Raw genomic sequence first — 23,003 nt, 5'->3', positions numbered from 1 at the left:
GTAAAATTCATCCAGAAAAATATACACAAGATACATGCCTATTTCAAAGTACTAGAATGTTGCTAAGCTTCTGAACATTTCTGATAAGCTATCATCATTTCATTATTCGCATAGAGACATTGACATGGAATTTGGACAAAGACGCCATTTTAACTTAATCCGATCGCAGGATCGTGTCGCCTGTAAGTGTGTAGGTTGCTTTCTTTTTGGGCACACGAGGCACGCGGCGGGCCCTGGGGGGCCTAATTTTTTTTTTAATCACATATATGTAGCCTTGAAGCCAAACACAGTCTCTACATTGTAAATAAACCAAATCTACATCGCTTCATGTTGTTAAATACTTCAAAAAACGAAGATATCTGTGTTTGTTGTAGGAAAAACTGCAAACTAAATTGCCGCAAAATTGCCGCTAAATTTCCATATTTGTGCCGCTAAATTTCCATATTTGTGCCGCTAAATTTGCTAATCCATGCCGCTATATCCTGGGGGGTCTGTATAATAGGGCCAAGGCCATGTCTTACGTACATGTCAAAATTTGGAGTGCCTTCCGGAGGTGCTGGCTGATTTTCTTCCAATCGAGTATCAGCAGAATAACAACGACAGCCCAAACAAAACACCTTAATAAGGCATGGCATTTTTCAAAAGAAAACAAGTTCACTATTTATGCTGAGCAGATGTTTGCAAATATCTTTACCAAAGTCTGTCTTCAGACCTCATCAAATACAAATGAAAATTGTTCCATGTTCATAAAGAACTCAAACAAATTTAAGCGCTTGTCCAAAGACGGTCCTCAGAATGTGTAATACAAATCAAAATGGCGCCATATCCACAAAGAACCAAAGCAAACTCACCTGGTGCACACAGGTCAAGAGAGTTTATGCTCCACTGCCGACTCTTCGGACCAAATGGTCATATCCAAGGGTTTCGCCATTCAGGACTCCAGTCGGGATGATCACTGGATGAGACACCGCCGGTCAGACAGACGGGGCAGCTGCGAGTACAAGTCTCTCTTGTGCAGGGATCCCCGGTCCGCTTGTCCCACCCAACGTGGCCCCGACCTCTTCACATGTCCCACCCGGGTCTCTCGCAACCACCTCTCAGCCTTTCTCATGAATGAAGAGTCGGTCAGACAGTAGAGAATACAAACCAAAGGTATTTCTTGAAAGTACACTCGAGTGGAGTGCGGTCTGACCAGCCTCCTTAGATTGCTGCAGAGGGACTGACTTCTACCAATAGGGTAAAATGTAATGTACATTTTCAGAACCACTAAAGACACGCCCAGACTGAAAATTTCCAGTTGGTAGCTGGTGAACAATGGAGATACAGAAGGATGAGTTGCAATCCCGGGACCGGGTACATGTTACCTCAGCGTCAAGGTTACTCTGCCTGCGCCCGCCGCTCTAAGGGTGGGAGCAGGCCTATCTAGTGAGAAATGTATGCGATGACAAAAAACAGTCTATTCATTAGCACAGCAAAGCTCAACCATGGAGAAATACAAGAAGGAGGAAAAAATAATATAGCAGCTGATTTCGCTCTGAGGCAAGATGGCGGCTGTGTGAGTGCTGTAGGAGCCGTTCTCGCTGCCGCCGGTATAATGCTGGTATAATGCGGACATTTATATAAGGAATTAACCCCCGGGGATACGGCTAAAATTAAAAACAAGACTCACCGCTGAAAGGGGGAAGGAAAAAAACTCCTGGGGAGCGGATCAGGCCTGGATGCGGTCGGAGCGTGGTGCTGGTGCTATAATCACAGCAGCCGCTTGTGCGGCGAAGGGAGCCTGGCACGCTGATGCTGGAGTGAAGCTGAGGATTTCCAGGTGGGTCTGGAAGACTCTACAGTCTCTACAGTCTCTGGGGTATCTCCAGGGCAATTTGGATACTTGCAGAGGAAGCAGCAGCATGCCTCCGAGGATTAAAGTCCCACCGAAGGACTCTGGTGCTGTTGGGGGCAGCGGCAAGGGAGCATCATCGGTCCGACGCGTGCATGCTAATTCGAACACCGCTCTCTCTGCGGGTCGGAACGAGGAGGGGCCACCCGTCAGGACGCCTACGGAAGGGCAGTGTCTTGTCGACACAACAACTAGACCGAAACAACAGACGCTTCCTGGTATGTTTGCAGGGCGCGTAATGGTGGACTCTCTAGGAAAAAAGCTAACAAGCAAAGGCAAAAGCAAAAATAATTCATCTAAGGCGGCAGACATCCCAGAGATAATGGAAAATACAATAGGGGATTCAATTGGGGAAGCTCTTGTTACAAGTGAAATATCCTCTGTGGCAGTGGCAGTGACAGCGTCTAAAGCATCTATTAATCTAGAAAGGAAAGATCTAAGTCTGGATGACCCGAATTCTAAATGCTGAGCACAAACCCAGAAGTAGAAGACAGGAGGGCGGTCAATAATGGAACACAAGGAGACACCTCTAATCAAACTTTGCTGGACACTTGTAACTCTTGGGAGTTAAATTAAAAAAATAGGGTCTCCTCCCAGATGGTTTGCAAACACATAGGGACTCCAGAGGGGGACAAATTTTTCTCGCTGACAGATGAATCAGATCTCACTAATAACAGCGAGAGTGAAGGCACTGATCATGAGTTCACTGGGGAGAACAGTGGCAGCCCTCCTTTAAAGCCTGAAACTCAAAGGCGACTATCAGCACGCACTAAAAGGCGAAGTATTAGAGGCAAGGAAGAAAGCTTAGAGTCAGATAACAGTCAACTAAAGTGGGATTATTCCACTACTCACTTAGGGATAGAAACTGACGATGAGATTGGTTTTCAGTCGGACCCCCCTAAAACACCAGTGGAACCTAAAAATTAAAATAATCTGGAGTTGCCTCCATCAATGGAGTTAATTTATTCCAAGTTAAAACAAATGCAGACAGAAGCACGTCGTGAACATAAGAGAGCCCATCTAGCTACCAAGAAACTCCAGGGGCCATACTTAAGGTCAATAAAATATGCTCTGAAATCAATGAGCGGACCACAGCACTAGAGGAGCGTATCGTTCAACTTGAGGCAGGGGCTGACAATACAGGACAACAAATAGCGTCGAATGAGAGTAGGATGTCCGATGTAATCTGGTAATTAGAGGACTTTGAAAATCTGCAACGCCGAAATAATCTCCGCTTACTGGGGATTGCTGAAAAGGCAGAAGGGGATGACATCCGTGGATTTGTCCTTAGACTACTTAAGGGCGCTTTTCCTGAACTGACTCAGTGGAACTGGGAAACGGAGGTTCAAAGAGTGCACCGATTTCCTTTGATGCTAAAGAAGAGAGCTGGACAGGAGGAAAAACCCAGAGCCATACTTATATTTTTTGGAAATTTTTTGTTGCGTCAGCTCATTTTTGAGAAAGCCAGACCGGATGCAAGACGAACAGCTGAGGGGTACTCCTTCTTTGTTCGACCTGACTTCTGTCACACCACGGTAGAGAGGAGATGGAGACTCCGGCAGTTAATAACTCCTTTCCAGAAGCTGGGTTGCGAGGTCTTTTTAATGAACCCTGCTAGACCTAAGGTTATCCTTAAGGGCACAAGTAGAGTATTCACTTCAGAGATTCTGGCCCAGGAGCATCTTCATGAACTTTCTCAGAAATAGGGTTTTCTCCCTTCCTTTCTTTTTTTTTTCTTCCCAGAGGGGTGGGGGGTTTCTGATTCTACATTATGGTTTTGACTTCTCATTATGTTCTTCTGGGCAGGGAACGGCAAGGGGCACAGCACGACACAGGAGGTATCACAAGGGTCCAAGGACCTTTTTTGCCTTTTTTCAGGGGCTGGGGAGGGTCAGGGGTGGAGGGGTCCGAAAGGGGGGAAGGTTGTTATTCGTCTTATACACGCATTGGTATTCGGCAGGCATTTCTTAGGATGTGTAAGCATAACTTTCAATGAAGAAACTTAGAATAGCCACAATTAATATCTGTGGACTGAATAATCCCCAAAAGAGACGGAGAATCATGTTGGATATTCAATACCTGCGGGCAGATATTCTTTGCCTGCAGGAGACACATATAGAAGCCAGTAGGAGTGGGATTTTGGAACTGTCAGATTATCAGTTGATTTCTCGTACCACACAGGATACTAGGACAAGAGGGGTGGCCGTACTGGCAAGGAAAGGGCTAGCCAGATTTCCACGATCTTATGTCGATAAAATGGGTAGATGGATAATCATACAATGCTGTCTGGAAAATAGCACTTTTACACTCTGCTCGGTTTACAGATCTGCGCTCGATGATCCAGCATTGTATGAGTGGCTCAAGATAGAATTAGTGTGCTGGCCTCAGCCCCATATAATTTGTGGGGATTTCAATATCAATATGAATTGTCAGATTTCCAACCACCCTGGTATAGTGTACAATGGTCGTAAACCTAAAGTGTATAGAGCTGTTTCACAATTAAAATTTCTGCATGGGTTAGTAGACGTTTGGGCTAAACAAGAAGCCAATGATCCAGGCTTTACGTATTACTCTGCACCGCATAAAACACATGCTCGGCTGGATTATTTCTTTGTGTCACAAGTGCTCTTACAAGGAAGCAAAATAAGTAAATTCCCCAGAGTTATGTCTGATCATAACCCGCTGGTGTTAGAAGTAAATATTCAGTTAAAAACTCCACTGTCACATTGGACATTCAATAGGGCTTTATTAAGCCAGGAAGATTATATACAACATATGGAGATGTGGATACCCAGGTTCATCAAGGAAAACCAGGGAAGTACTAGTATTTGTGTTGTTTGGGATACTTTAACCCCTTCGATGCGAGTGACGGAGCGGTTCCGTCATGCGCGTCGGTTGCGCTGTGTGCATGACGGAACCGCTCCATCAAGGCCCCGCCCGTGTACGGAACCTTCAGCACGGCGCGGTAATCCGCGCCGCGCTGAAGGGGTTAAAAGCTGGTATTAGAGGAGAAACTTCTAAGTTTGGTTGGGAAATGCAATGGAAGGAAAAAAAACTGCTACAGAAATTTTATGATGATCTGGGAAGAGCAGAAGCTGACCTGATTGAGACTCTTGCTGGTGGTGGCGATCCGGTGCTAGCTCAGTCAAGGATCATACTCATCAGGTCAACAATTCCAGAGATTTCGACTCAAAAGGCGGCTGGTAGATATATGGCCTGGCGGAGCAGGGCGTACGAAAGTAATGAAAGGGTTAGACACATGCTTGCAGTCCGTACTCGGGGAAAAAAGGGTCCAAGCCCGGATCGGTGAAATTAAAGATCCCAGTGTGGGCATAGTTTCGGACCCTGTAGATATTCTCTCTGTTTTTCAAAAATTCTATCAGAATTTGTATGCAGATGACATTCAGAATGGGGATCAAGAGATTAGAGAATATCTTACTGGGTTGAATTTAGAGAAGATTTCCACAGAGGAGAGAAGAAGATTAGAAGCACCAATTTTAATTGATGAGATAACAAAGGCGATTGACTCTATACCGTCCGGTAAAGCTGTGGGTACGGATCTGATACCAGGGGAGTTTTACAAAAAGTCTAAAATACAGGTGATAGATATTATGCTCGAGCTCTTTTTAAATGCACAATTAAGTGAGATGGCTCCGGAATCGTGGAAATCCGCCAATATTGTGGCATTTCCAAAGAAAGATAAACCTTTAAATGAACTAGGATCATATCACCCAATAACGTTGGTTAACAGCGACATAAAAATCTATTCGAAGATCTTAGCCAATAGACTAGTCTCAGTGATTCCGAAAGTAGTCTCTCCTTGTCAACACAGCTTTGTTCCGGGGAGAGGAACGATAGATCATATTCGGCGTACAATTGCCTTATTTGATTCCTCTAAGGTTACGGGAGACCCTATGGCTCTTAAACTTTTAGATACAGAAAAAGCTTTTGATAGGGTCTCCTGGCCTTTTTTATGGGCAATTATGGAAAGAAAGGGTCTGGGAAAAGGATTTATTTGGGCTATCAGCTGTATGTACCAAGAACCTGTTGCCAGAATTGCCATGATGGGCTCTACTTCTGAAGTAATTAAAATTAGCCGTGGCACGCGACAAGGGTGCCCTTGTTCTCCCCTATTGTTCGCGGTTTATATCGATCCTTTAATAAAGAAAATAGAGGACAACCAAATGATTCAAGCTTTATACACTGCTGGAGGGGGCACCAAGATTTTAGCATACGCGGATGATTTGGCAATAATAACACCAAATCCACGAGAGGCCCTTACAGAAATAGAAAGGGAAGCAAATCAATTTGGCAAGATTTCAGGGTACCATCTTAACGAAAGTAAGACGTTAATAGTTAAGAATGAGAAAGTTGTTCTGGATGATGTTAGAGTAGTGGGAAACGCTAGGTATTTAGGGGTTAAAATCAGTGCTAATGTAGATGAAATCGTTAATATTAATCTGGAACCTTTGATTCAGAAATCTAAAGTAGAGTTTGATAGGATGAATAATCTTTATTGAACACTATTAGGTAGGTGTAATGTGATCAAAATGTTGTTTTTACCTAAAGTTTGATATTTTTTCAGAGCCATTCCTGTGGAGATAAACAAATCATGGTTTTTGATGATGAATCAAATGATTACTAGATTTTTGTGGGCTGGGCAACGTCCTCGACGAGCTTTGAAATATATGACCTTGTCTAGAGATCGCGGAGGCTGGTCAGTTCCTAACTGCCAATTATATTATTGGGCGGCGGCACTTCAGCAGATGTCTGTGCCATCGGGAAGATATAGTGGGACAATAAGAGAAACAGTCAATGTTTCTATATATGAGTTAATATTTGGGACAGAGGCCTGCGGTTGCCTCATGCGGCATATTGACTTTGCTTACTTTAAGAGAGTTAAATTTAAGGAATTGATTGGAGCATTTAGGGTGTGGACCGCAGTTCTAAAAAAATTAGATATGGGTAGATTTCATAGATATTCTCCCTTAGATAATAATGATTTGCTCCCAGCCATATTCCATGATGGTTACATGAAAATATGGGTGGACAAAGGTGTGAGACTTATTGGGGATTTAATGGAAGATAAGGTGGTATGCTTATTTGATACTATTAAGGATAGATTTGGGATAGGGAACAATAATTTTTTTAAATACTTGCAATTGAAGGATTTTTTGATCAAAAAGGCAGTTAATTGTAGTAAACTTCCTCTATTGGAAATACTACTGGGGGCTTTTCCAACCTTATCCACAATATGTAAATTACTTAATAAAGAAATGGGTGATGATATAAATAAATATACAACCCGCTGGAAGGAGTTGCTTCAAGCAGATATCGAGGAATGCGAGAATTCACTGTTGTTCAGCCAGATAGCATTTATTTCGGCCAATCTTCAAGTGCAGTGTTTTAAAACTTGGCTTAATTTATATATTACCCCAGCACGGATTTTTAAATGGGGTGGGACGTCGGGTATACATTCTTCTCGTTGTGGATTATTAGCCGCCAACAGCGTGCACATGTTTGCCACTTGTCCTAAACTTGACCCCTTGGTAATTGAGTTGGGTAATTATTTGAGAAATATGCTGGGATTTGAGGTAGATGTTACACCTCAAGTAATAGTCTTGGGGGTAAGCAAACAGGAAATGGCAGAATCAAATCAGATTTTGCTATTTACAGCTATGGCGGTGTACAGGCTATGCTTAGCTAGTGCTTGGCTCGACAATGATCCCCCTTCAATACATGTTTGGTTGGAGAAATTATTAGCCATATACCGGTGGGAGAGTGCAGTATATAAGCGTAGGGGATTCAGAGCGAAAAAGAAAGGGACTGCCATATGGGCGCCAGTATTTAGATGGCTTAATGAGGATTTGGCCCCTCCGATGGTTTAATAGCTTTATTAATTCAAAATCCTTCTAGGGTAAGGGGATATAGAATGTACTCTCATTTTTCTTTTTTCTCCTTTTCCTTTTGTCTTTTCTTTCTTTTTTTCTGGTATATAATGTCTGTAGAATATTTGTATAAATGTACCTCCTTAGGACCTGAGGGAGGGGGGTGGGATCTGGAGGGTCGGGATGGGAACCGGGGGTGGGGAAATGAAAATATATAAGACATTGAGAGTTTATATATTGGCTAGCACATGCTGAGCTTGTTGTTTTTTGGTTTGATGTCGAAATAAAAATTTATTAAAAAAAAAAAAAAAAAAAAAAAGTTACTATGCCTGGACCCGCTGCTCTAAGGGTGGGAGCAGGCCTATCTAGTGAGAAAGGTATGTAATGACATAAACAGTCTATTCGTTAGCACAACAAAGCTCAACCTTGGAGAAGTACAAGAAGGAGGAAAAAATAATATAGCAGCTGCTTTCGCTGAGGCAGACCTACGAGTGAGACAGAATTTAGTTTCGTCATGGCTCAAAATGGCGGCTCAACTTAAAATGGTGCAGCGAATGCTAACTTTACATCGAGTAATTCATTAGCAAAATGAATGCATAACATTTACATTCAACAGACCCAATCCGCTTTGGAGAGGGGGGCCTGACACGTCCTAGTCAGGGTTTATAACTGCATTGAAGTTCCCTCCCACCACAGTAACACCCTGGGGTAGAGAAGATAATACGTTTCCGAGTTCGTGGAGAGAAGGCTCAAGAACTGCTGGAGGTATGTAGGCTGTGATCAAGTTGAGAGAGCGCCCTCACCAGAGCGCCCTCCCACTGCACCTGTAAGGTCCAGAAACCGCCCTTCGGGGTCACAGACTATTTGGCTCAGAACAAACGGAAAGGATCGGCGGAACAGGATCGGCACTCCACGGGACCCCTGCGTGAAGCCTGCATTACATACCCTGCCGAAACCCTGTCTGGCAAGGAACGGGCAATAATCACCTAGCAAATGGGTCTCCTGCAACATGAGAATGCAGGGGCTGGAGCGGGTGGAGGCCCTTAGGACTGCAACACCTTTTCCAGGAGACCGTTGACATTGCAGGAAAGGATGCGCAGGTACTCTAGGTCAGGGTAGGTGGTTGAAATGGGGGGGAAGCTGTATGTGGCCTGGGCGTGATAGGGCCCCCGTGGAAATTGCCCATGGAGATGGGGCATGGAGGTGACACAGAAAGAGTGTCTGCAAGTGAGTGATACAGGCCTGCCGTGTTGTGTGGCTCGGTCAGCCAAGCTAGAGAAATCCTAAACAAATAACAAAAACCCCAAGCACATCCCCCAACCATCCCCGCTCCCCATACTTCAACCCTAGACGCATCAGTCGACCTGAAAAAGATGACTAGAGTATAATCAAACTTAAATCAGGGACGGAGTGGTAGACCTCTCCAAGTTGATGGTGTCTGTGAGTTCAGGAGTCCGGAAATGTTTGCATTCATCAAGGTCGCTTCCCGATAACATCTGCTGCTCACAGGGACCTTGTTTGTTGGGCTAAGTGAGAGCTCTGAATCCGCAATCTCTACCATTGCTGGCATCAGAGATCGGGTCCGGGGCCGCTCCACATCAGGATCCTGCTCATCCGAGGGAGTCCGCATCTTCCCTCCCTCCATGGAGCCAGAGATGCTTCTTGTGGTCGCCTCAGGCGACGAGTATTTCTTCCTGCTTGCTGTGCATCCCCGGCGGGACCGGGTACGCCGCCGCGGTGGCCTAAGTGTACATCTCATCTCCTTGCTGGGTTCCCCCCCAACAGCGTTGAAAGGTTTGTGGCACTTCTGTTCATGGGTCGCTACTCAGTGACCCAGCTCTAGGCCGCCTCCGGGGTGTCGAAGAAAAAGCTTTTATTATCATGGATTATCCTTAGGTGGGGCAGGAACAGGAGTCGGTACGAGAGGTTGAGAGCATGTAGTTTCTGTTTGACTGTGGTATATGATCTCCATTGCACTTGTACCGCCTTGGTGGAGTCCGGGAAGATCATAACCTTACTTCCATGATAGAAAAGGTCGGGTTGAGAGTGTGCTTCATGCAAGATGGCGTCTCTGTCTTTGAAATTGAGGATGCGTGCTATGATGGGTCTGTGCGGGGCTCCAGGGGGCGGCCGAGGTGTGAGCGCACGGTGGGCCCTCGCCACCACGAACCATGCAGATAAACGGTCCGCGGGTATTCATGATTTAATCCAAGTTTCTATGAAGGGCACCACCTGAGCGGGCTCTGTGCCTTCCGGAATGCCCACCAGGCGGAGGTTGTTCCGGCATGAACGATTTTCAGCATCCTCGGCTCTTCTGTGTAGTTCAGCTGTTTGGGAGAGGAGTTTTGAAACCTGGCCTTTAATTGTTGCCACGTCGTCCTCCATAAAGGATAACCGGGATTCTGCCTCTGTAATTCTGACTTTGGCATTGCGAAGATCCTGACGTATGAGCGCCATATCGCCCGCACCTCTCCGATCTTGTGACATACGGATCACCTGGAGAATGGTGGCCATATCCCCTCCGGGTGGCCGGGTGTTATTAGAAGTGACAGCCTTGGTGGCCACAGCTTATGTGGCAAATTGTTCCATCCGCGTCTGGGAAGGGGGTGGGTTCGCTGGTCTGTCCTTGCCCATTTCTATCGCTAAGTTTGATCTATTCTTGTAGTTGGGGTGCTGAGCATGGTCCGCTAGGTATCAGTGAAGAATCGGGGAGGCCATCTGTGATCAGATTGAGACCTGTATCCAGCAGACAGGGTAGGTCGCAGAGAGGGAGTGGGGACTCTGGTGTTCCGCCCTATGCCCAAATCTGATACCTCTCTTGTCACGACTCAGTGGGTCCTAGCGCAGGTGGGCCAGACTTGTGCACTGTTGGGGTCTCTTTGGGGAAGCCACACTAATGCCTCCCCCCCTCAGGTGGCCTGTTTTGTTGCTTTGTTGATCATGAAGATGCCAGTCAGATTTATGTGGACTAAAGGAACCCCAGGGGGCCCTCCCAAGGGCTTATGCTTGGTACACCCTGCTGATGTGGGGTAGAGGGAGCTTGATCAGTTAGGGGTTCCGGTGCCTCCATGGCACTCGGCTCCTCCATTTCCCCCTGTGACCCAGGGCGGCCCAGGGTCGTCCAATATCCGCCTGCCGGGCCACAGCTCACAGTTGTCCATAGGGTTGTATTGGTGGAATTCCTTCAAGGCAGCCCTCAAGGCTTCTCGCTCTCTTACGTCGGGACCGCAGCCCCAGGGCCTCCGCCCCAAGTGTGGTTTCCCTTGGGTTCTGGGCCGGCCGAATGCCACCTCCAGCTGCGACAGATGGAGCCTCCCCTGTCCAAGGTCACTTAGTGCAGCCTGTCTCGCTCGCCGTACACACTGCAAGACAGGCCGCCACGGGCCGGGCAGTGGATCAATATTGAGCCCGGAGGTTGGAGGGGGGCAGGCCCCGGCGCTTTTGCAGCGGTCGCTCAGGGGGGGGGGGTTTCCCTGCTGTGAATAATGCCAGTGCAGTCTCGGGCTGTGGGTTGCTCCAGGGCCGTGCCCCAGGCCCTGGGATTCGCTGACCTGGAGACGTTGCTACGTTGTGAATCCTCTTAGCGGGTGGGTTATGCTGCTCCATTTCAGCTAGAGACGGCCGCCGCGGGCAGAGGTCAAGAGTCTCCGGCTTCCAGGCAGTTTCTCGGTAGGCAGGAGCAATCCCAGGCCGCTGATCAAGCTCCTTGCCTCCACTCCCCTACTGGGTCCTCCCCCCAGGTCCGGCGGTCGCCGCACACCAGGACTGGCAGCCGGATGAAGGCCCGTCCAGGAACCGCACCGCGGCCCCACTGAATCACTGCGGGTGAAGACCTCGCTGGCGCAGGTAAGGGCTAAGTAGGCGCCCGGGTACCACCATCTTGTCTTCAGGTATCGGTGACCCGTCTCTGGCAGAAAGCGAGATCACGGTTCCCTTTGCACTTCGGATTCCCCATGTGGCATAAAGGAACTCCTGGGGGAAGGATCATATTATCTCCGACTCCGTGGTATGGCGCAGAGGGGTCCGGAGCACTCTCAGAGTGCGAAAGCCATCTTGACGCTCATAGCCAGGCCCCCTGATGAGGGTTTTGAAGGTTCAGTGCTGGGTAGAGGTTAGGGGTGGTGAAGAGTTTTTAGGGTCCAGGATTGTGTGCAGTTTAGGGTGCTGAGGGGTTTTATGGATTGAGGGATGGGTGGAGTTTAGATGTAGAAAGGGTTTTTAGGTTTAGGCATGGGTAGAGTTTAGAGGTGGTGAGGGTTTTTTAGAGGTAATAGCTTGCAGTGAGGGTTTTTTAGGGTTCAGGGATGGGTGGAGTTTGGTTGTGGTGAGGGATTTTAAGGGGTCAGGGATGGGTAAGGTTTAGGGGTAGAAAGGGGTTTTATGGTTCAGGAATGGCTGGAGTTTAGGGAAAGTGAGAGGCTTTTAGGTTTCTGGAGTGGGTGTAATTTAGAGGTAGAAAGGTCTTTAGGGTTCAGGGATGGATGTATTTTAGGTGTGGTGAAGGGTTTTTAGTGGTCAATGATTGATGGTCTTTAGGGGCTGTGAGGGGTGAGCGATGGTATTTAGAGGTGCATCCAAAGTAATTATTTGCAAATGTAAAAGATGTAAATCTGAAATAATGTCCCCTGCAGTAAAGCGCTAGAATAAATACCTTCAACAAAACTAAGTAAGACCTGCAACCATTGTATTAAGACCTTAAAACAATAAGCATGCAAAAGCCAATTTTGATCAAAAAGTAATTCTGTTAATTGCTTTCGAAGAAATGGTAAATGACATTCATTCAGAAAATGTCCTTAATTAGGTGAACTGGTTTGTCTGTAATTGTATTCCATGAAATCGTTTATTAGATCATATACAGCCCGTTTAAACTATATTGCAAAATTTAAATCGGCCATAATAATACTCAAATATAAGTAAACATGTTGCAGTCTAGTCCAATTGGATGGAAAGCACCATCTCGTATACCACACAAACAAACACTTATCTGGTAAGTGATGAAGATCACGTTATCACACTAGACTTGTTCATACCCATGTAATAAGCTGTATTGGAAGTGGCAGAAACCTTACCTTTCCACTCACATTGCTGATCCTAATCATAAAGCTCAGTGCTCAAACATTTTCAACCACGTTGATTCCAAATAGGATAATGTTTCATATTTGACCATATGGGAGCAGCCCATGGAGACCTGAAAGCCACAGTTACTGAGTGGGTGTACTCAGCATCTTTATATCAAGAAGAAGAAGAGGCAGAACCATACATTTACAGTCCAATACATCTTTGTCACTACACCTTGAAAGTGAATCTAAAAGTTATCTTTAAGAAAAAGAACCACCTTGAAAAATCATAAAGATTGTTAAAGAATAAGAAAACAGCGCCGTGAGAAATTCTTTTGAGAAATCTATAAAAGAAGAAGAAATAAAACCTTTCGAAGAGCATGAACTAAAACATGAACTGGCACTAGCATTTTCATGAGCATCCATTTCAGGCGGACCCACTGTTATCCCATCAGGCAAGCTCTTCCGATAGAGTGAAAGTAATTATTGGCCCCAAAAGCTGCAGACAGATCAAGACTGCCTTTTCATCTGCTGCAGATGAGATAACACCCATTATTGCACCCAACGCAGTATTAGGCTTGTGTTTTGGGTGAAAACCTTGCTGCTGATAGTCAAGCCAAACCTACTATCACCATCAAATCTTGTATCTGGTCAGCAATAAGATGTCCTCATATTTTGTAAGGCATGAAAGGCTTGCAATGGGCAAGTAGTTGCTCAGGAAACGGTGGTTGAGTGTGGCTTTGGTCAACAGTAAGGTTCGAGAAAGCTTTTCCACAGAGTTGTGCACCCATGGCCATATGGAACAGAGATTGATCAGCTTGGTAGGGCAGGGAGCAAAACCATATTAAACTCACAGCAAAATGCTGCTACAGGGGGTGGAAATACAAACAGGAGGGAAGACGTTTAATGGGATGAAAAATGTACTGTTCTCAAACGTCACTGATTGCCCCAAGTACTATTTGATGAACGTTGCAGAACCCAACACAGTGCTCGATGCCTATGTCAGTGAAGGTTCCAAGACAGGGTACCATTTAGTCACTGTTGCCTATGGCATCAATCCATTTTGTGCTTTGCTTAAGCGTAAGCAAGAACCACAGTGTCTCTGATGAGATCTTAACCCATTTTGCACTATGCACTAAGTTACAGTTCATAAAAGTAAAATACTTATGTAGACGTTTGGGGACTAAAGGAAGGTTGTGACTTAATTAATAGTTAACTAAGAATGCACATAAAATCATTGTTTCTTGGCTGAGTATGCTCTATATTGGTATACGGATTCTTACTGCATCTCATCTAGTTTATGGAATATAAGAGAAACCCTGCGTTCTATCTCTGCATTACAACCAGGATAGTGCCCACTACAGAGCCTATCCATTGCATTTTCTGGTGATTAAATGCAGTGTGATTCACTGCTGAATCTGATGTCATGGACTATTAAAGAGGAGATGATGTCTCTAAACGTGAAAGCCTTCAATTGTACACTTAGACACAGTATGGGGACGAACTCTATATGCATGGGAAGCTGCTAGCTATCTAGATCCAGAAAACCACCGGGGCTTAGTTTGAATTTATCCTTCTGAAATTGGGGTGGTACTATCTCTGAGCAACATGATTAATGTGTACCTTTTTAGCAGTTGTTTAAGGCCACGTAATATTCGATGACTTTTATTTCCCAGGAGGTTCCCTAGAGAGCCCTTGGGTGCAAACACCAGTGGAGACAGTCCCCACAATAAGTATTCTAAACTTAGGGAGATGCTTTACCCATGTAGCCGGATAACCTATTGGCTCATGTGGATTTGAACCTTGACACGCCTAAATACCAATACCTCCCCTTTGTTATTGACTCTTTCCACTTGGCCAACAGCTCATAACCTTGGATCATACAAGGATGTGAGGGTCTGTTTGGGTGTCAATAGAGACAGCATCTCAGCCTTATGCAAGAAAGGTGAGAAGATTGCCCCCTGAAAACACTCACATATTGTCAACTATGTGCTTGGACAGGGATTTTTCCCCAATGACAACAACCGTCTTCTTACTATCACACCTCCATTGCACAGCAGTACTTGCAAAGACAATGATTCTCAGACACGAGCTTTTCCCTCATGGAATCTGGCTTTTCTGCTTGTGGACTACAGTGCTTTCTTTAGACATTATTTCTCCAATGTGGACTGCAATTCTCTCTTAGTCACAGATTGTTGATCTTTGGCATTCATTACCCCTCAGGAAATTGGTGCTTCCATCTTGGCACTATACTTTTGTGTTTCAGACACTAGCACATCCTCATTAGAGTTAAGATATTGTATTTTCCCCATTTGCACTTTCTCGTCCCTCCTTAAATGCCAGCTGGTCTCCATTAGCCATGGGTTCCTATTCCATTTTGGCACCAGCTCTGACTGACCCAAATGGAGAAATGGACTTTCCATTTTGGATATTAAATATTTCACCTTTGACATAGACTCTTAATTATCTCTTTCTCCATAAACTAACCTATTTCCCCCAGAAACCAGCTCATCTACCTCAAACACCAGAATTTGGTCCCTGGTATTGGGTTACATCTGTTGCTTGTATACACCAGATCTTTCCCTTAGCCATTTCCCATTGGTCACACCACCACACCTCCCTCGGTCAGCACTTTACACCCTTGTATGCAAGCTCTTCAACATTAGACACCAGACCTCCCTTTCTGCATAGCAGATTTTCCTGTTTAGACATCATCTTTTCTCCCTTGGACATCACCTCTTTCCCTCTGAATATCATCTCTTTCCCTTTGGACACCTGGGGCCGTATTTCATAAAGTGTCCTGGGGGCACAAAGGGCATTTGCGCCTGCTTTGAGCACCCCCAGGGCATTTTGGTATTACAGAAGGGGCCGCAGACGCTTGTGCGGCCTCTTCTTAAATACCAAGAGCGCTGGCAAACATAAAGCGCCAGCGCTATCACCAAGGGTGTATTCCCTCATTTATATGGGGGCGTGCCCCATGCAAATGAGGGAATTCCTCTGCCTCTGTGTCCGCGCCGTATTACCAACGCAGGTGTAGAGGCAAAGAAGCCCTCAGGAGGCGCACTGACAGAGTGCCACCTAAAATGTGGCATGCTGTCAGTGCAACTCTTTCTCCATGAACAGTGGTTCTTCTCATGGAACAAAAGCTCTAAATCCTTCAGTACCAATTGTTTTTCTTGGACAAATGGCCTTTCTTTCTCTTGGTCATCTATTCTTACTGCTTGAAAACTATCCAGGCCTTTGCACCATTTACCCTTGGGGAGTTGTAGTTAGTTTTCTTTGTAAATTGTCACTTTCTATTTGGACAACCGTTTTTCACCTTTGGGATACCAAACCTTTCTATCTTAGCAACATACGCTTCACCAAAGGGCACCAAGAGTTTTCAGGTTGAGCATTAGATCTTCACACAAGCTCTTGTCATGGGGTCTAGGGCATCCCTCCCCCATGCTGACTGGTCTCATTGTGCGCCAGTTGTTTCCCCTTCGATAGTGGGAATTTTCCTTGGAAACTAAGGGGCTTATTTACAAGCCCTGTGTGCCACAGGACCGTCACTTTTTGTGATGTTCTGGTGGCGCACAGGACTTAGCCATAGCTACAAGGCCACATAAAGCCACCTTGCGTGGCTTTTCATAGCCTTGTAGATGTGGTGTAAGTCAAAGCAGCGCAAGTTGCTGCCTTGCCTTACATCATAGAGGCATCCCATTGGTGTTGCTGTGGATGTTCCCATGCAACACCCGTGGACTTTGACCCTGCCCCAAATTTATAATAGCTCATAAACCTGGGGCAGAGCCAAAACATGCGCCTACCTTGAGCAGGCGTGATGAGGCAAAATGTTTACATTTCTCCTCATTTTTTCCTCTTCCATGTGTATTGCATTCTGCAGCACATATACAAAGAGGACACTGCCTCCAATGATTGTTTTTGTGCAGGAAAGTGTCCCTTCCTGCACAAAAACAATCATGCTAACAATACAGACACTCTTGCACCATGGTGCAAGGGTGCCTGCGTTGGTGCATGGCTGCTAATTGTGCCCCAACGCTGGATGACAGCACAGGAATGCACAGTATATTGCAAATACGGTGCATTCCTGTCGTTTGCAATTGGCGTAGGGCAGCGTAGCAAAATGACTCGCGGCCCTGACTTATGCCAATTTTTTGTAAATATGCCCCAGCTAAACTGAGGAACGTTTTTCCCTTGGCCTTGGCACTTCTCACATGGAGCTCGGTGTCAGAGTCCCACTCTCCTGACCATAAACAAAATCCGCAGGCCCGAAGATAGTCTGTCCTCTCACCATTAGGCTAAAAACCTAGTGCCCACAGTATCAATGAGCAAGGGTAAGTAGCCTTTAGGAGAAAAGGGGGAATGGTAGGGAGAAAGAGAAAAACCAGGGGGGCAGTTCCACAGTCAGTGGGGTGCAGAATCAGCTTCTCCAGGGTTATAACCCTCAGTGCCACTGCTGCCTGGCACTGTCTTATAAGAAAAAGTGAAAAAATACAAAGAATATGTATATGACTTGTGGGACACACAACAGACCTTTCGGAATAACAATGAGCAGGAAGCTGCAGTTGGCATAGGGAGACCCTTCTCTCCAGAAATCAATCATTAAGCCTAGCGCATACTCCATGTTGAGTGCAGTTATATTCTAACACGTCTCCCTGATGACGGTCCACATCGCGAGTCCCTGAGATCCTGTCTCGCGAGATCTCAGGACCTCCTTCAAGGGAATTACCAGAAGGAGGCCTCTGACAGTACAGGCAATGGAACCCTGCTGCTTCCCTTGCATTCCAGACCCCCCCTTTACTGTAAAATACGTGGCACCAATCTTCCACCAAGAGGGGCATGTCGATCGCTAGTAAGATAATAATAATAGGTGGGTGTTATAGGGGATATAATATGGTGTGTGTATATGTGCTACAGAGCGCGGGAGTTGCACTCCAAAGGAACTGGACTAGTTGTCAGCAGGGATGTCGTCGGAGTACAGACAACGCATATAGCGTGAGTCATAACACTCTGCTCTTCTCATTTGGACTACAGCTTTTCCCCCTCGGATGTGGCTGTTTCCTCTTTGACATAGCTCTAAATTCTTACACACCATCTCTTCCGCATTGGCTATCAGGCTCTTCCCCTTCGGCAACAGGCCTTTTCCCTTTGAACACTGGCTTTTTCCCTTTGGACACAGCTTTAACTCCTTGCAAGCCAATTGTAACCAATGAGTCATCAGTTCTTAGTACTCAGGTGTGGCTTTTCCCTCTGGGACATGGCTCTAATCCCTCAAAAGCTAACTCTCACACCCTTTAACGCCATCTATACCCTTTGAAGGGCATCTCTTCCCCCCTGGGAAAAAGCTCTTTCCCCCTCTGGACACTAGTCCATGTCCCTTGGACAAGGTGCACAACAGGTGTTTGTCGTCACTTTCTGACACCCCAGGCACTTTCACATTAAAGAAGGGGTTGCATACGTATCTATAGCTGTTCTGCGGGTGCTCCTTTTGTACCCACGCAATCTTAATTACATGGGCAATGGCCTCCATACAAATGACTGGCTGCCTTTGCCTCTGAACCTTATTACCTATCTTTACACAAGGGCAAACTGAGAATTTGCAAGGTAGTGGTGCACACACTCAACGGTGATGAAGCTTCAAGGACATGCACATGCCCTATTGTTTCCCTCTTGCATTCCTGTCCACACTTGTGACTGAGGCAAGTTATAAAATAATTTAAGTTTCTCTCGCTTAGTTCCTTACTTTAGTGCTAATCGATACAGAAATTCCATTCCTCCAATTTTTATTTTTTTCTCTATGTGCCAAAATGTTGACATGCACGCTTTTGGACGTGGATCAATACCCTTGAAAACCATTTTAACCCTTTAGAAAGCATCTTTTTCAGACACCGGGCACAATGTTATATAAAATGGTGAACCGTCCCTGTCTTTGTTGGGCACATCCTCAGTTGAGTGTATTCAGCACACATAGGCAGAGTGTGCTGTATTGTATGTGCTCTCCCCAGTGCAAGTAGAAACACACTTGCACTAGAGAAAGCACAATATTTAAAGGCGGACCAGCAGTTTGACACACTGGTTTGTCTTCTAGTGCAGAGAGAATGGTAGCACTTTGTGGAGAGGTCAGGGAACCTGCATAGGCAGGTGCAGATTGTCCCTGCACTTACCTTTAGGTGATGCATGGGGAGTTACTGGAACCTCTGCACCTCCCTCTCAATTAGGTGGCCTCAGTGGGCACACTTACGGTGTGCAACCTCATATGAGGCACAACATCTGTGTGTTTTGCAATACCCCATTCACCCATGTACTAGCATCTGTAATACAGCACAGGCACAATGGGTTTATGCCCCTGAGCAATTAAGAAAATGTACCCTAAAGATTGATTGGGTACAAAATGTGCCCCTGAAAAAAACATACTATAGAAGGGAATGCACAAGTATTGTATTGCATTGCATCATTTATATATAGTGCTTACAACCCCTATGTGGGGCACCGAAGTGCTTCCCTACATGGGTAGCACGCTACAATGTTTAGAGTGTATGGTTGGAAGGATGTGGTCTTTGTTTTGAGTCTATGTGGGAAGTGTTTCCTTGTCATGCGTGATGACCACCGAGGTGCAGGTATCATGTTATGAGACGCAACACGTAGCAGTGTGATCAATGATGATGTGTGAGAGACAAACGCACAGTTTTATGGTTTTCAGCATGCTGGCAGTTTTTAACAGCTTTGCAGCTCCTTTTATGGTTTTTCTTATGAGTATTGCACGCTTAGCTGATTACTGCACTGGGTTGTCCAAACTGAAATGTTGCGTATAGCTGTGGTCCTGAGCTGTAATGGTTGGAGGGAGAGAGAAGTGTAGAGATCTGTTGGGACTGGCATTGGTATTATCAACCCATGTCTGAGGGCCGTTGCAAGATGCACAGAAGCAGTCAGAGTATATCGATATTTGGGACCTGCAGTAGTGGACTATATTAAAGTCTCCCAGATTGTCTGGTCGTATGAGTCCGATCTCTTCAGTTATTCCAAGCCTGTTCATTTGATGATGTCCTATGTTTTGGTTGTATAGTACTGGTGATGGACAATCCTTGAAGCAAATATATTTGGGTTTTTTGGGGCCTATGCATCAACAATGCCATTTGCGATTCCTTATTAGCGAAAAATAAGGAATCGCTAATAAGGAATAGCAAAAGGCTATGCATGTAGGAATCACTATTCAAATAGCGATTCCTTAATATTCCTTATTACCGAATCGGTAATACCGAATCGGTAATAAGGAATACCTACCCATTCATTCCTATGGGCTTGGAGGCCCATAGGAATGAATGTAAAGCCAGTCTGTATTAGCGATTCGGTATTACCGAATCGCTAATAGCGGGAGCACTTTCAAGGGTGCCAGGGTGTCAAAAGGACACCCTGTTGCACCCCTGAAAATGATATGTGCACATATGTTGCACACACACATGCTCTAAGGGCATGTGTGTGCGCAACATGAAACTTTGAAAAATGCACAAAAGTGCATTTTTCAAAGTTTTTGCAAATTACCATGCAGTTCATCTTCATGGTAATTTGCTCCCCCTATTAGCGAAATCGCTAATTTTTTAACTTTGATGCATTGCATTTAAGGAATCTCACTTTGGGATTCCTTAAATGCAATCGCTATTTAAGGAATCGGTATTTAAGGTATCCCTATTTAAAGAATCGCTATTTAAGGATTCCTTAAATAGCGATTTCTGCTTTTGGGTTGATGCATTGGGATTGGGTATTTTTTACTTAATACCGGGAGCTATTACCGAATCGGTATTTTACCGACTGGATTTTGGGTTGATGCATGAGGCTGCTAGTCTTCATTCGCCTCAACTCCCCTTCCATAGCATTACTTTATGGAATTCTGCCCTTATGCTGAGAGAAGAGGGGGATCCACCCTTGGGTTGTAACTCCTGCACTCTTCTTGTCTACCATGCAGACCTTACCTGGTAGGAAAGGTGCATCATGAGGCATAAAAGCGTAATCATAGGACATGTCTTCTGTCCCCCAACCTTCTACTTCTAACCAGCTTATCAAGGGTAGCCAAAAAGCATATATTTTCTTCCCAGGATCTACCACATCAAGCCTAACAATGCTTTCCACAGACTGTATCCAATCATTATACAAGGGGGGTTTAGCATCCACCCACTTCCTACAAATCTCCCTGCGTGCCAGTAGGATCGAGTAAAACAATAACTATAACTGTTCTCTGTTTACTCTTTATTGTTCAATTGATAACCCCAAAACAACAAGAGATAAGCTTACCTGAATTTGGATTTTAAGAATATCGGTTAAAGCCTTACTCTTGTCTTCCCAGAATGTTTGTATTCTTGGACATTCTGCAAACATGTGTACATCATCCGCTTTACTAAGCCCACATTTAGGACATGCTACGACTCCACTGTTCCCAAACTTTGACAACCTGAGTGGGTTCCAATACACCCTATGAATCGAAAATAGATGGTTCCTTCTTAAAAAGGTAGGTTTAACCACATTGTAAAGCAAACTCAGATACTTGCCATAAGCTTTCCAGCGGGTGCTCCGGCAAGTATTTTCCCCACAACTCTTGTGGCAGCGTAAAAGAACCCTCAGTCATGTTGATCATCAGCCAGTACCATGTTGAGATTTCTTTAGACTCTGGTGCATCCAAATCCAGTTTTTCTTCAAATTCATTATGACCACCTAGCTTTGTGCTGGGAGACTGAAACCAACTTTGTATTTGGAGGAATTTAAATTTCGACACAGTATTGTCCGTCATCTCTCGGCACTCCACCCACGTTATTAACTGTCCTACATAATCAAATGTTCCCATCTCTGGATACTTGCTTCTTTCAAAAGGGCATGCCAACTTATACTTGGACCATTCTGGAGAATCCGGAGAGTCTCAAATAGGGGCCAAAATACTGTAATACACCAGTTTTGTACTTCTCTTAATGCGATACCAAGTTTCCGCCATACCAGTCTCACCTTCTTGAAATACTTAGGGTCTGCAAACTTCTGCATGTAGCCAAGGTCACCCTCTTTAATGTCCTTTAGAAGTGCATAGAACAATCTACCTATCTCTGAGCAATGAGGTCTATCCAAGAGCATTTTCCCATTCTTGAGCAGAAATGCCCAAGCATAAAAATTGCAAGTCTTGAAGGATAGACCACCTTTCTTCTCTTTTCCTCCTCAGCTTCTTGTATGCAATGCTGGACCCTTTTGAAGCCCAGATAAATCTACCTATCTGGTCCCTGCAATTTTTTCCACCCACTCAATCTTAAAAGGTATGGTACGGAGTTAAATAGAACAATGAACTTTGGGAAAATAACCATTTTCACCAAATTGGCTCTGCAAAGATAGTTAGCGGTAATGCGACCAGCTCATTATTTAATAAACTTCTTTCCTGGCCTTTACAAAATTTACCTCCGGGAGTACTGTGATATCTTGTGTTATTGTAACACCCAGATATTGCATTTCCTTCTTAACCCTCTTATTTCCTCCCTTTTTATTCCAAGCCATTATCTCTGTATTTTCACTATTGACCTCATAGCCAGCAACCTTGCCAAAATCTGTGGTTAACTTAGCGACTAACAGAAGTGTGGCCTGCAGGTCTGCTGTATTAATCATAAGGTCATCAGCGTACAAAGCTAGTTTTTTCTCCCAACTATTGCACCTAAAGGGGGGAATACCTGGTTCATTCCTAATTCTTCTTGCCAGAGGTTCAGCATATAAATCAAACAATAGAGGAGACAGGGGACAGCCTTGTCTCGTCCCTCTAGTTATCTTAAAAGAGGACGTCAAATTCCCATTTACCAACACTTTAGCACACGGGGAGTTATATATTGCGGCAAGTGACTTACAGAATCTATCTCCTAAATTTAGAGATTTTATGATTGTTTGCAAAATTACCCAATTTACACAATCGAATGTTTTCGTAGCATCCAAGGCTAAGACTGCCAAAGGGGTGTTATATGCAGTAGCAAGATCTATAGAGCCAATGAGAGCATATGTCAATTTGTGTAGTGCTCGTCCTCGTATAAAACCTTTCTGATCTTCATGGATAAGGTCACCCATAATACCGTTGAGCCTTTCAGCAAGAATTTTAGCATAGATTTTATAGTCCTAGTTTAACAATGAAACCGGTCTATATGAATCACAGCTCTT

This window comes from Triturus cristatus, chromosome 3_1, assembly GCF_964204655.1.
Source record: "Triturus cristatus chromosome 3_1, aTriCri1.1, whole genome shotgun sequence".
Classification (NCBI taxonomy): Eukaryota; Metazoa; Chordata; class Amphibia; order Caudata; family Salamandridae; genus Triturus; species Triturus cristatus.
This window is presented reverse-complemented; position numbering follows the sequence as displayed.